The 11,785-nt window shown below is 42.0% G+C and overlaps 1 protein-coding gene across 4 annotated transcripts in view; it reads left to right on the forward strand.

The window, feature by feature from the left end:
* LOC105554042 (ligand-dependent corepressor) overlaps positions 1-11,785 on the forward strand; it is a 167,208-nt gene continuing 155,423 nt past the window's right edge. For 2 of the 4 annotated variants that reach the window (XM_012000283.1, XM_012000297.1), the window contains exons 1-2: positions 1-155; positions 448-521. The gene's annotated coding sequence lies outside the window, so the exon portion shown is untranslated. Of the gene's footprint in view, positions 164-447; positions 522-11,785 lie in introns of those variants that run through there. The other 2 variants (XM_012000308.1, XM_012000288.1) reach the window with 2 other exon arrangements.

The following is an 11,785-nucleotide window of genomic DNA, read 5'->3' on the forward strand; positions in this document are numbered from 1 at the left end:
AAGCGTGAGGTGGAGATGGGGGCGGAGGGAGCTGGAGCTGTCACAGTCCCCGGGTGCGCCTGACCGAGCCAAGTGGGGTGTCATGGCCGCGGGGGGCAGCGGCTGCACTTCCTCAGCGGGCGGCGGCGGCCGGGGAGTTAATCCTCGACGCACGGGTCGGTGTGTGCGTATTTGTGTTCGGTGTCGTGCCGCGGGGAGGAGGGGGTGGGACTGGGTCCGACCGAGGAGCCTCGGCGGGGGTCGCTCTCGTCCCCTCCGGGGGATTGGCCGGAGCCGCAGCCTCGCCCGAATGCCCCGTCCGCCCCCCGCCTCCTGGACCTTGGGCCGCCCTCGGGTGGCTTTTTCCCTGCGGGCCGGAGGGAGCGCGGACGGGGGCGCCCCGGGAGGGGCCGGGCGGCGGAGCTGCGCCTCTCACACTATGTGTTTTGTCTGTTTTTCTCTCCCAAGGTCCCGTTTCCCTCTGTGCGGCGGCCGGCGGGACCATAAGGGCTTAACTCATATATTTAACCCCCCTCCAAAAAGTAAGTGGCCCGTGTGGTGTCTCCGCTCCGCCCGCCGCCCCGTAGCCCCAGTTCATCCTTGTGTCTGACTCTCCTGTCCTCCAGCATTGTTACTTCCCCGTCTTTGCTTCGGTGCTGCTGGTGTGTGGGGAGATGCCCTCTCGTCGTCCGCTGTCCCCCACGCCCAGTCCTCGGGGAGGCCCAGAATTCCAGCCCTGTCTCCCCCAGGGGAATATTCTTGGGAACCAGGTCTTCCCGGCAGAATGTAGGAGAATCTATCCGTTCGCTTGGGCCCCTCATCCCCTCCTTCCCGACAGGGTTTCGTTGGAAGGAATTATGCAAATCCTGCTTTCTGGTGTCCATTCAGCGGCAATTTCATGCGGTGAGAAGTTCTCTTTGTTGTGCGAGGGGGAGAACAGACACTGATTTAATAGACATATCTGTTGGGGGGAAGGGTGGAGGGGGTGTGGAGAGGCTCAGTTTGGAAGAATTACAGCACTTGGTTAGCTCAATGTCTTTGTGTTTGAGCCTTCTGGCTTGACAGGAGGGTCTGCCCTTTACAGTGTCCCACAAGGGGTGTTTTCGATAATAGATTGAAAAGCAAAACTGAAACTTTAAACAAGTGAAAAATCAGGTAACCTTTACTTGAAGAATATACGCCTTTCCATTTCTACAGGGTTTCATTACGAAAATGTATAGCGTGAGTTTCGTTAAGGATTTAGACTTTAACACCAAAATTAATATAGGCAACAATGCTTTAAGGTATGTGATACCACTTTGGTTGTCCAAAGGTTAAAAGTGCATTTTCAAACATATGCTTGTGCAAATAATAAAGGCATGAGTCATTTTTTTGGTATAATTTATCTCATGAATATATTTTAAAAATCCCCTTCTGCCAATCCAAGACCAGTGCTGCCCTCCAGGAAACAGCCTTTTGGCTCTCAGTTATCCTGTACTCTGCTCTATCTCTACTTGTTTTATTCTTTCAAACCTATTATACTTTTACTAAAATGTCACGTCGGTTTAAGTACTTTTTGAATTATTTGTTATTTCGTACTATCATAGAAGAGAGCATATAGCAGGTTTTGAGAAGCATGAAATTGCGTTTTCAGAATTGTGGGTTAGTATCAAATGCTGGAATTGTTTTGAATAATTTTTGGTTCTTGTATGTTTCACATTTGTTAGTGATTGGTTTTTTCAGCAGGGCTTTTTAGTCTGAAAGATTTTTAAATTTATAATGTAGTCCTGTCCTGTAGATTTTCTAAGTTCCATGTTGCTTTAGTTTAGATGATTTTAATTAGTGTGTCTTATTCTAATTCTCTTTGCTTTTAATCCTGGCCTCCTGCCTCGGGACCCCATTTTATCAGTAATTGCTAGTTAGTGATTAGTTACTGCTGCTTGACAAGGTGTGTTTTTGTTGTTGTTGTTCTTTTTTGTTTGTTTGTTTTTTTGAGACGGAGTTTCGCTCTGTTGCCCTGGCTGGAGTGCAGTTGCGCCATCTCGGCACACTGCAACCTCCGCCTTCCAGGTTCAAGGGGTTCTTCTACCTAAGCCTCCCGAGTAGCTGGGACTACAGGCGTGCGCCACCACGCCCAGCTAATTTTTAGTAGAGACGGGGTTTCCCCCATATTGGCCAGGCTGGTCTCGAACTCCTGACCTCCTGATCCGCTCGCCTCGGCTTCCCAAAGTGCTGAGATTCCCAAAGTGTGAGCCACCGTGCCCGGCCGTGTTTTTAATTCTTAAAATTATGACTGACAAATTATTTCTGTAAATATCTCAATGGAATATCAAAATTTTGATTCACTTTTTGAAGGCAGATTTTAATCTGGTGATCAAATTTCTTTAAGCATACTTTTAAGTCCAAATTTCCACTTTAAAGGTAGTAAAGTTCAGAAGATTACAGAGTCCAGAGTGCAGAGCAATATTTTAATCTGAGCAGTAACATATTCGTAGTCTCCCAACTAAAATCAATGGGGCCTTATATTTTCTCTTTTATTATATGTAATTTTGTTCTTTAAGAGGAGAGTTCTAAGTAAATTAATTGTAGTGTTAAGAACTTTCTATATTTAAAAGGACTGGCAGTGATGCTTACACAATTTAAAAGGTAACTTGTTTACTTCCCGATGTAGTAATTCCTCTTTTAGTGGAATTGGTTCTAAACAGTTAACCTATTTGATTCTCTTGACTGATGAATGCTTTAGGGTCATTTGGTTTCTGAAAGGTATTTAATTTACAGCCCTTTGGATTAAAAATTCTCAGTCATTTCCAAAATCAAATTCTCCCTTCTATTAATACTTTTTTGGAGGGTGTGGGGGCAGGCGATGGTGGTGAAGTTGGTGATTAAATGATTAGGTTCAGTTGAATTGGAGTTAGTCCTGGGTTCAGACGGTGATTATGATCAAGATGGATATTTGGTTGCCAGGTGATTATTAAGGAGTCCTCTGAGACTAGGATGATCAGTTTAGATTCCAGGAAGATCTAGGCTCTCTCTGCGCCTGATGTGATGTAACCTTTTGCTTTGCTGCACCTTGCCCTTGCCGTATTTTCAAGAAGCTCTTCCTAATGTGGGGAAAGTTGTGGTGATTTCAGCTTAGCTGTAGCTTGGCTAAAAATAGGATGGCAGATGAGTCTCTTTGACTTTCAGAAAGTTATTTCAGATTGCCCTAATTTCCTCAAACGTTCTTGTAGCTGGAGCAATTCTAGGAAGTATTTGAATTATGCCATTTTTTAGCCTTATGGAACTACACAGGGGGGCCTGGAATTTCTTACATAATGAGAATTGGTTATTTGATGCCACTTTTATTTTTATTTGAATTTTTTTTTAGAGATAGAATTTGGCTATGTTTTCCAGGCTGGTCTCAAACTCCTCCTGTCTCAGCCTCCCAAAGTCGCTTGCCTGATAGAACTTGCCACTTCAGAGTACCTGCCTAATCACCTAGCTGTTTGTATGCATGCTGTTTTTAGGATGAAGGGCAGTTAGGTGTTTACTTCATTTAAATAAGTATCTGTCTTTTATCAGGCACTGTGGGCAAACAAAGTTACTGGGAAAGCTGCCTTAACCTTAAGGAACTTTTAAATCTTAGAGAAAATGTAATCAGTTATTGTACAAGGCATAGTGTGTCATATGATGATACAAGCAAATGCTAGTGGTGTTTAGAAGTGAAATAAATCTCTCCTGAGATGATGAAGGAAGATTTCTTGAAGGTGGTAGATTTTTGCTTCATTCTAATGAATATGGAAAAGGCATTCCATTCGTGATAAATGGCATGAGCAAAAGCGGAGAAGGACAGCAATGACTTGTCAATTTAAACTGCAGTTCATGATTAGTGTAAGGGATATACACGATAGGTTTGCAAAGGTAGGTTGTAGGATTTTCTAATGCATGTTAGAAAGTGGAGATTTTTTGTTAGGCAACTTGCAGTTTGCAACACGTTTTTTTCCTTAGCCCAGGGGAGGAATGTTTCCTTTAGTTAAGGATTTCATTGTGAAACTCTAAAAAAAGGACACAGAATCCTTTTTTTGTTTGTTTGTTTTGAGACGGAGTCTTGCTCTGTCGCCCAGACTAGAGTGCAGTGGTGGCACGATCTCAGCTCACTGCAACCTTTGCCTCCCGGGTTCACGCCATTCTCCTGCCTCAGCCTCTCGAGTAGCTGGGACTACAGGCGCCTGCAACCACGTCCGGCTAATTTTTTGTCTTTTTAGCAGAGACTGGGTTTCACCAGTTAGCCAGGATAGTCCCGATCTCCTGACCTCGTGATCCACCCGCCTTGGCCTCCCGAAGTGCCGGGATTGCAGGCGTGAGCCACTGCACCCAGCCTCTTTTTTTTTTTTTTTTTTTTTTTTGAGACGGAGTTTCACTCTATGCCCAGGCTGGAGTGCAGTGGTGCAATCTCCGCTCACTGCACCCTCCACTTCCCAGGTTTAAGAAATTCTCTGCCTCAGCCTCCCAAATAGCTGGGATTACAGGCGCGTGCCACCACGCCCAGCTATTTTTTTTTTTTTGTATTTTTAGTAGAGACGCGGTTTCAGCATCTTGGCCAGGCTGGTCTTGAACTCCTAACCTCGGGATCCACCCGCCTCAGCCTCCTGAAGTGCTGGGATTACAGGCATGAGCTACCGCGCCTGGCCGACAGATTCTTTTTTAAACCACCTTTACAGGGACAATATTATCATCCACAAAAGTATTATCTTCTAAGCAAGCTCATTTGGAGGTTATGCTTTCCATTGCTATTACAAACCTATTTTTGAAATACCTTTAAGATTGACAGATTTTCATCCTTGGAAGTTGGAGTTGGTATTTGGAAAGAGTCAAAAAGTATTTGCTGTGAAATGTGGCAGTTAAAGGTATATATTAAATAATGGGATTGGCTTTCTTCCCTGGCTTGCAGACTAGCTCAGAAAGCTCAGTAGAGGGGCTTGATTTGTTTCTATGTGCCTCCGAACCTCTCTCTTGATTCATATTTCCTTTAAGTGTGTCCATCTGTTGTGTGGAATCTCAAGTTTGTGATATTGGATAGATGCAAATAAGCAAAGCTGTTACTTTTCATAGTTTCAAGTGAAAAACTTAACATCACTACTGTATAAATTATCTTCTAGTCTATCTGTGTTTATTTTTAAATTCCTTTTACTATTCCATACACTTGCACATTGCTCTGGGGATAAAAATCCAATATAAACCATTAGCTCATTTTATTGACCATTCTTGTATTCAGCAAGTATCCCAAGTACAGTGGTCCATACCTTGAATTTTTTTTTCATTTTTTAAGTGAGAGATAATTCACATACCATAACAACTTAGTGGGTTTTAGTTAACTCAAATACAAGGTTGTGCATGTATCATCACTGTCTAATTCCAGAACATTTTATTTTTATTTTTTTCAGCAGTGGGGTCTTGCCATGTTGCCCAGGCTGGTCTTGAACTCCTGGGCTCAATTGATCCGCCTGCCTCAGTCTCCCAAAGTCCTGGGATTACAGGTGTGCGCCACCACACCCACCCTCAGAACATTCTTATTTCCTAAAAAAGAAACCCTACATCCGTAGGCAGTTCCACATTCCATTCCTCCCGTGATCCAGCTCTTGGCAGCTACTATAATCTGCTTTCTGTTTTGTGGATTTGTCTGTTCTGGACATTGCATGTAATTGGAGTCATACAATATATGGCTTTTTGTGTCTGGCTTCTTTCACCTAGCATAATGTTTTTAAGATTCATTCATGTTATGGCATTATCAGCACTTTGTTTCTTTTATGGCTAAATAACACTGCATTGTATGGACATACCACATTTTATTTATCCGTTAATCAGTTGATGGACATTTGGGTTGTTTCCACTTGGGGCTATTATGAATGATGCTTCTATGAATATTTGTGTAGAAGTTTTCGTGTGGACATTTGTTTTTAGTTTTCTTATGTACCTAGGACGGAATTACTGGGTCATGTGGTAACTTTGTTTTAGTTTTGTGGAAACTGCCAAATTGTTTCCTAAAGTGACTGCAGAATTTTACATTCCCACCAGTACTGTATGAGAATTCCATTTATCCACATCCACTCTAACATTTGTTATTGTCTGTTTTGATTATATAATAGCTATTTTAGTAGGTATGAAGTCCTATTTCAAAAACCAACAAATACAAAAAAAAAAGACAAGTTATATTTCATTGTGGTTTTGATTTGCATTTTCCTAGCAATGTTAAACATCTTTTCATGTGCTTCTTGGCAATTTGCATACCGTTGGAGGTAATATTCAGATCCCTTGCCCATTCTTAAAATTGGGTTATTATTTATTGTTGAATTGTAAGAGTTTTGTATATATTCTGGATATACTTATCAGTGTATGCTTTGCAAATATTTTTTCTCATTATACTCCCCATTTAAGAACAATTACATATCAACACATGACCAAATACACTGTAACAAAAGCTAAACTGCAGGATACCTTACGAAGAGAATAATGAGCATGGTAATAGAATGAAATAGAATTCTCAAGAAAAGCTTTCTTTTTTTTTTTTTTTTTTTTTTTTGAAATGAAGTCTCTCTCTGTCACCCAGGCCAGAGTGCAGTGGTGTAATCTTGGCTTGACTCGCTGCAAACTCCGCTTCCCGGGTTCAAGCGGTTCTCCTGCTTCAGCTTCCCAAGTAGCTGGGATTACAGGCACACACCAACATGCCCGGCTAATTTTTGAATTTTTAGTAGAGACAGGGTTTCACCACGTTGGCCAGGCTGGTCTCAAATTCCTGACCTCAGGTGATCTGCCTGCCTTGGCCTCCCAAAGGGCTGGGATTACAGGCGTGAGCCTCCGCTCCCAGACAAGAAAAGCTTTCTTAAACATCCTTTCTATGAGTTATTAAAATTGTTAGTTATTTGATGGGGTTATGTAATGGCACAGATGATCTAAATTTCTGCCTCTTTATGGTGAGGGTTCACATACCAAGTTCAGATAATGTGGTATACCATATTATTTAAATCTATTTTATGCCTCAATTTTGAATAGTGAATGACAAGAGTTTGGATAGAGAAGGACAGCTTTGCTGAATATTGCCCAATCACAAATGTTTTGAATGAGTCTATTCCATTTCTGAGTTTACATAGTGAGAATTTGGGTAGTGAGAGGAATCTCGCTAGCAATATTTTTGAAATTTCAGATTACATTTTTTGTTTGCATTTTATAAAACTCAGACATCTGACAAGTTGTACAATTTATGGCAAATGTTTTGTTTTTTTCTTTCTTTTTTTTTTTTTTTTGAGATGAAGTCTCGCTGTGTCGCCCAGGCTGGATTGCAGTGGCATAATCACGGCTTATTGCAACCTCTGTCTTCCAGGTTCAAGTGATTCTCCTGCCTCAGCCTCCCTGGTAGTTGGTATTACAGGCGGGCACCACCATACCCAGCTTTTTTGTAGATTTAGTAAAGACAGGGTTTCACCCTTTTGGCCAGGCTGGTCTCAAACTCCTGACCTTCCGTCTGCCTTGGCCTCCCGAAGTGCTGGGATTACAGGTGTGAGCCACCACCCCTGGCATATGTTTTGTTTTCTCCTGCTAAGTTAAATATACTGTTTTTAAAGTGTTTGAATTTCGTTGACTCTTGGTTTCTCTGATTTTTGAATTGGTTAGCTTTGGTCTGTTAGAAAGTGTCAGATATAATGATGTCTTAAGGATGAAACTATCTTATGGGGTAGTTGGCAGAATTGGATTGAGCATCTTTTGCTTAATGGATTGTGAGGGGCAAGTTAGGAAAGCTGTGTAGTAATGATTGGCATCTTCTAATGATTTTTGGTCTTGTTTTTCCTCCTTTGTTTCATGTTTTAATTTACTTTTTGTTAAAGAGAGTTGTAGATTCTTTTAGCATATCACTGAATCATTTTTCTGGATTCATTATTGTGCAAGTCAGTGAATTTTACATTGTAAAACTAGTATTTGTTGTGTTTTTACTATAATGAAGTTCTTATAATTGAGGATAATAGAAGGATCCCGTCATGTGTAATGTGTATTTGTTAGTATAAGAGCAGGATAAGTCAGTTTGCTAAAAGAAAAAAATGATGGCTGTAACTAGTGGTTTAGACTAATGTGTCAAATTTGGTATTGGGAGACTAGAAATTAATATTCTTCAGAGGTGTCTTTTAAAATTTCCTCTATATATTTTTAAATTTAGATTAAAGAAAAATAGAGATGGGGTCTGGGATTACAGGCATGAGCCACTGCGCCTGGTCTGGACCTGTCTAAAGGGACTTCTCTTTAGACTTTAAATGTTTTCTAGAGACTAAAGAGAAAAAATAAAATTCTACTCAGTTGTGCTTTACAATTGTATTAAAAACTATTGTAATGATACTATTCGAAGTAAAGCAGCGTTTGTTACAACTTCTGAATCATTGAAAGTCCATCACAGGCCAGGTGGGGTGGCTCACGCTTGTAATTCCAGCACACTGTGAGGCTGAGGCAGGCGAATTGCTTGAGCCTAGGAGTTCGTGACAAGCCTGGGCAACATGGTGAAACCTTGTCTCCACACAAAATATAAAAATTAGCTTTAGCTGTGTGTGGTTTTGTGCACCTGTAGTCCCAGCTATTCAGAAGGCTGAGGTGGGAGGATCACTGGAGCCCAGGAGGTCGAGGATGCAGTGAGTCATGATTGCATCACTGCACTCTAACCTGAGGAACAGAGTAAGACCCTGTCTCAGGAAAAAAGAAGTTCATCACAGTTGTTTACAAAGCTTGAAAGGGATTACTTAGAAACGTATCGTTGTCTCACAAGAATTTTTAAAATGTGCAATTATCTAGATGAATAGTTAACTCTTTAAAATGACACAGAAAGCAGAAAGTGTCAGAAAATCTATTAATGGTATCACCATCTTATATATCTGTATGACACATTTAATACTTTAAAGAAAACTTACACTTTTTATTTATTTATTTATTTATTTTGAGACAGTCTCACTCTGTCGGCCAGGCTGGAGTGCAGTGGCACAATCTCGGCTCACTGCAACCTCCGTCTCCCAGGCTGAAGCGATTCTCCTGCCTTAGCCTCCCGAGTAGCTGGGATTACAAGTGTGTGTCACCACGCCTGGCTAATTTTTGTATTTTTAGTAGAGACGGGATTTCACCATGTTGGCCAGGGTGGTCTCGAACTCCTCACCTCAGGTAATCTGCCCTCCTTGGCCTCCCGAAGTGCAGGGATTACAGGCGTGAGCCGCTATGTCTGGCAAACTTACACATTATTTTATTGTCTTTATTTCAAAATGTAGGATGGGAGAGGTGGATATTAAAAAACAGTGGCTCATGCCTGTAATCCCAGCAACTTGTGAGGCCAAGGTGGGCAGATCGCCTGAGGTCAGGAGTTCAAGACCAGCCTCGCCAACATGGTGAAACCCCGTCTCTACTAAAAATACAAAAATTAGCTGAGCTTGGTGGTGGGCACTTACAGTCCTAGCTACTCAGGAGGCTGAGGCAGGAGAATCGCTTGAACCTGGGAGGCTGAGGTTTCAGTGAGACGAGATCGCACCACTGCACTTCAGCCTGGGTGACAGAGAAAGACTCCATCTCAAAAAAAAAAATTACTCAATTGGAAAACATTTAGTAATCTTGTTAACACAATTAGTGTTTCCCTCAGTGTATATACTTTCCTATTATCCATAGCAATAATTGTATGATATTTTAATGTTAGAAAAGTCTGGATTATTTATGTAACATCTCAGGTAGGAAGAAAACATAGAACTGAGCTCTTCCAGAAGCAAACTTGTTTTTTTGTTTTTTTTTTTTTTTTGAGACAGCATCACTCTGTTGCCCTGACTGGAGTGCAGTGACATGATCTCAGCTCACTGCAACCTTGCTTCCCGGGCTCAAGGGATCTTCCCACCTCAGCCTCCTGAGCAACTGGGACTACAAGCGCACATCACCATACCCAAGTTTTTTGTAGAGATGGGGTTTCACTGTGTTGCCCAGGCTGGTCTTTGAAGTCCTAAGCTCAAACATCAGCCCTCCTCGGCCTACCAAATTGCTGAGACTACAGGTGTGAGCCACTACGCCTAGCCCAGAAGTACACTTTTTTTTTGAGACAGTCTCGCTCTGTTGCCCAGGCTGGAGTGCAGTGGTGAGATCTTGGCTCACTGCAAACTCCGTCTCCCGGATTCACACCATTCTCCTGCCTCAGCCTCCCGAGTAGCTGGGACTAAGGCGCCCGCCACCACACTTGGCTAATTTTTTTGTATTTTTAGTAGAGACAGGGTTTCACCGTGTTAATCTGCCCGCCTTGGCCTCCCAAAGTGTTGGGATTACAGGCATGAGCCACTGTGCCTGGCCAAGATTTTCTTTTTGAATTAGAAGATGTGAACACCAGTATTATTTCCCATGATAATTTCTGTTATTGGAAAACCTGTTTTTTTTTATTATTATTAAATAAAAAATAAAAAAAAAATATAGAGATGGGGTCTCATTATGCTGCCCAGGCTAGTCTCAAACTCCTGGACTCAAGCAGTCCTCCCACCACAATCTCCCAAAGTGCTGGGATTACAGGCCTGAGCCACTCCACCCGGTGAGAGCATTATTTTTTTTACTCATAAAATATTAGATAGTCTGTGACCGTTGTTTGATCTCATGATTAGCTTATTTTTCATAAAATTCGAATCATTTTATCATTATCAGTAAATGATTATTGTGTATACTTCTCTAAGTAGGTGATTTTTTTAGAGCTTTGCAGAAGGTAAAAGCATGCTTTACTTTTCCTAAACTCACAGTATAAAGGGAAAGAGAGGCCAGGCACAGTGACTCATGCCTGTAATCCCAACACTTTGGGAGATCGAGACCGTCCTGGCCAACATGGTGAAACTCCATCTTTACTAAAACTACGAAAATTGGCGGGCACCTGGAGTCCCAGCTGCTCGGGAGGCTGAGGCAGGAGAATCGCTTGAACCCGGGAGGTGGAGGTTGCAGTAGCCAAGATCGCACTACTGTACTCCAGCCTGGCAACAGATCAAGACTCTGTCTCTAAATAAATAAATAAATAAATAAATAAGAAAGCAAGAGAAACTAAAGGCATCTATAGAATGTGTCCTACTTGGTAAAATAAAATTCCGCATGTGAAAATGTGAATTTACCACAAAGACATCTGTTTCACTTTACAACATAATTCATATCTGATTTAATACAGTAACAGGCTCCTCTGGTACCTTTAGAATGATCAGTTTATACAAAAATTTTCTAAAAAGTTTTCTTTCTTTTTTTTTGAGATTGAGTCTGGCTCTGTCCCCCAGGCTGGAGAGCAGTGGCGCAATCTCGGCTCACTGCAACCTGTGCCTCCCGGGTTCAAGTGTTTCTCCTGCCTTAGCCTGCTGAGTAGCTGGGATTACAGGCACGCGCTACCACAGCCCACTAGTTTTTGTATTTTTGGTAGAGAGGGATTTTACCATGTTGGCCAGGCTGGTCTTGAACTCCTGACTATGAATGATCCACCCACCTTGGCCCCCCAAATTGCTGGGATTACAGGTGTGAGCCATCATGCCCCACCCCTAGTTTATACAAATTTTTGAAATAAGTATATGTTGTATGTAGAGGAAGCAAATGTTGAATTTGTTAAATTGAGACATGCACGGATTCAGTTTGATGATCTCTTGTTCTTCACTTTATTGTTGCCATTGCATGGGTATTTTTGTTTTGTTTTGTTTTGTTTTGTTTTTTTGAGACAGTCTCGCTCTGTCGCCCAGGCTGGAGTGCAGTGGCCAGATCTTAGCTCACTGCAAGCTCCGCCTCCCGGGTTTACGCCATTCTCTTGCCTCAGCCTCCCAAGTAGCTGGGACTACAGGCA

Source organism: Mandrillus leucophaeus, unplaced genomic scaffold (genome assembly GCF_000951045.1).
Source record: "Mandrillus leucophaeus isolate KB7577 unplaced genomic scaffold, Mleu.le_1.0 Scaffold117, whole genome shotgun sequence".
Classification (NCBI taxonomy): domain Eukaryota; kingdom Metazoa; phylum Chordata; class Mammalia; order Primates; family Cercopithecidae; genus Mandrillus; species Mandrillus leucophaeus.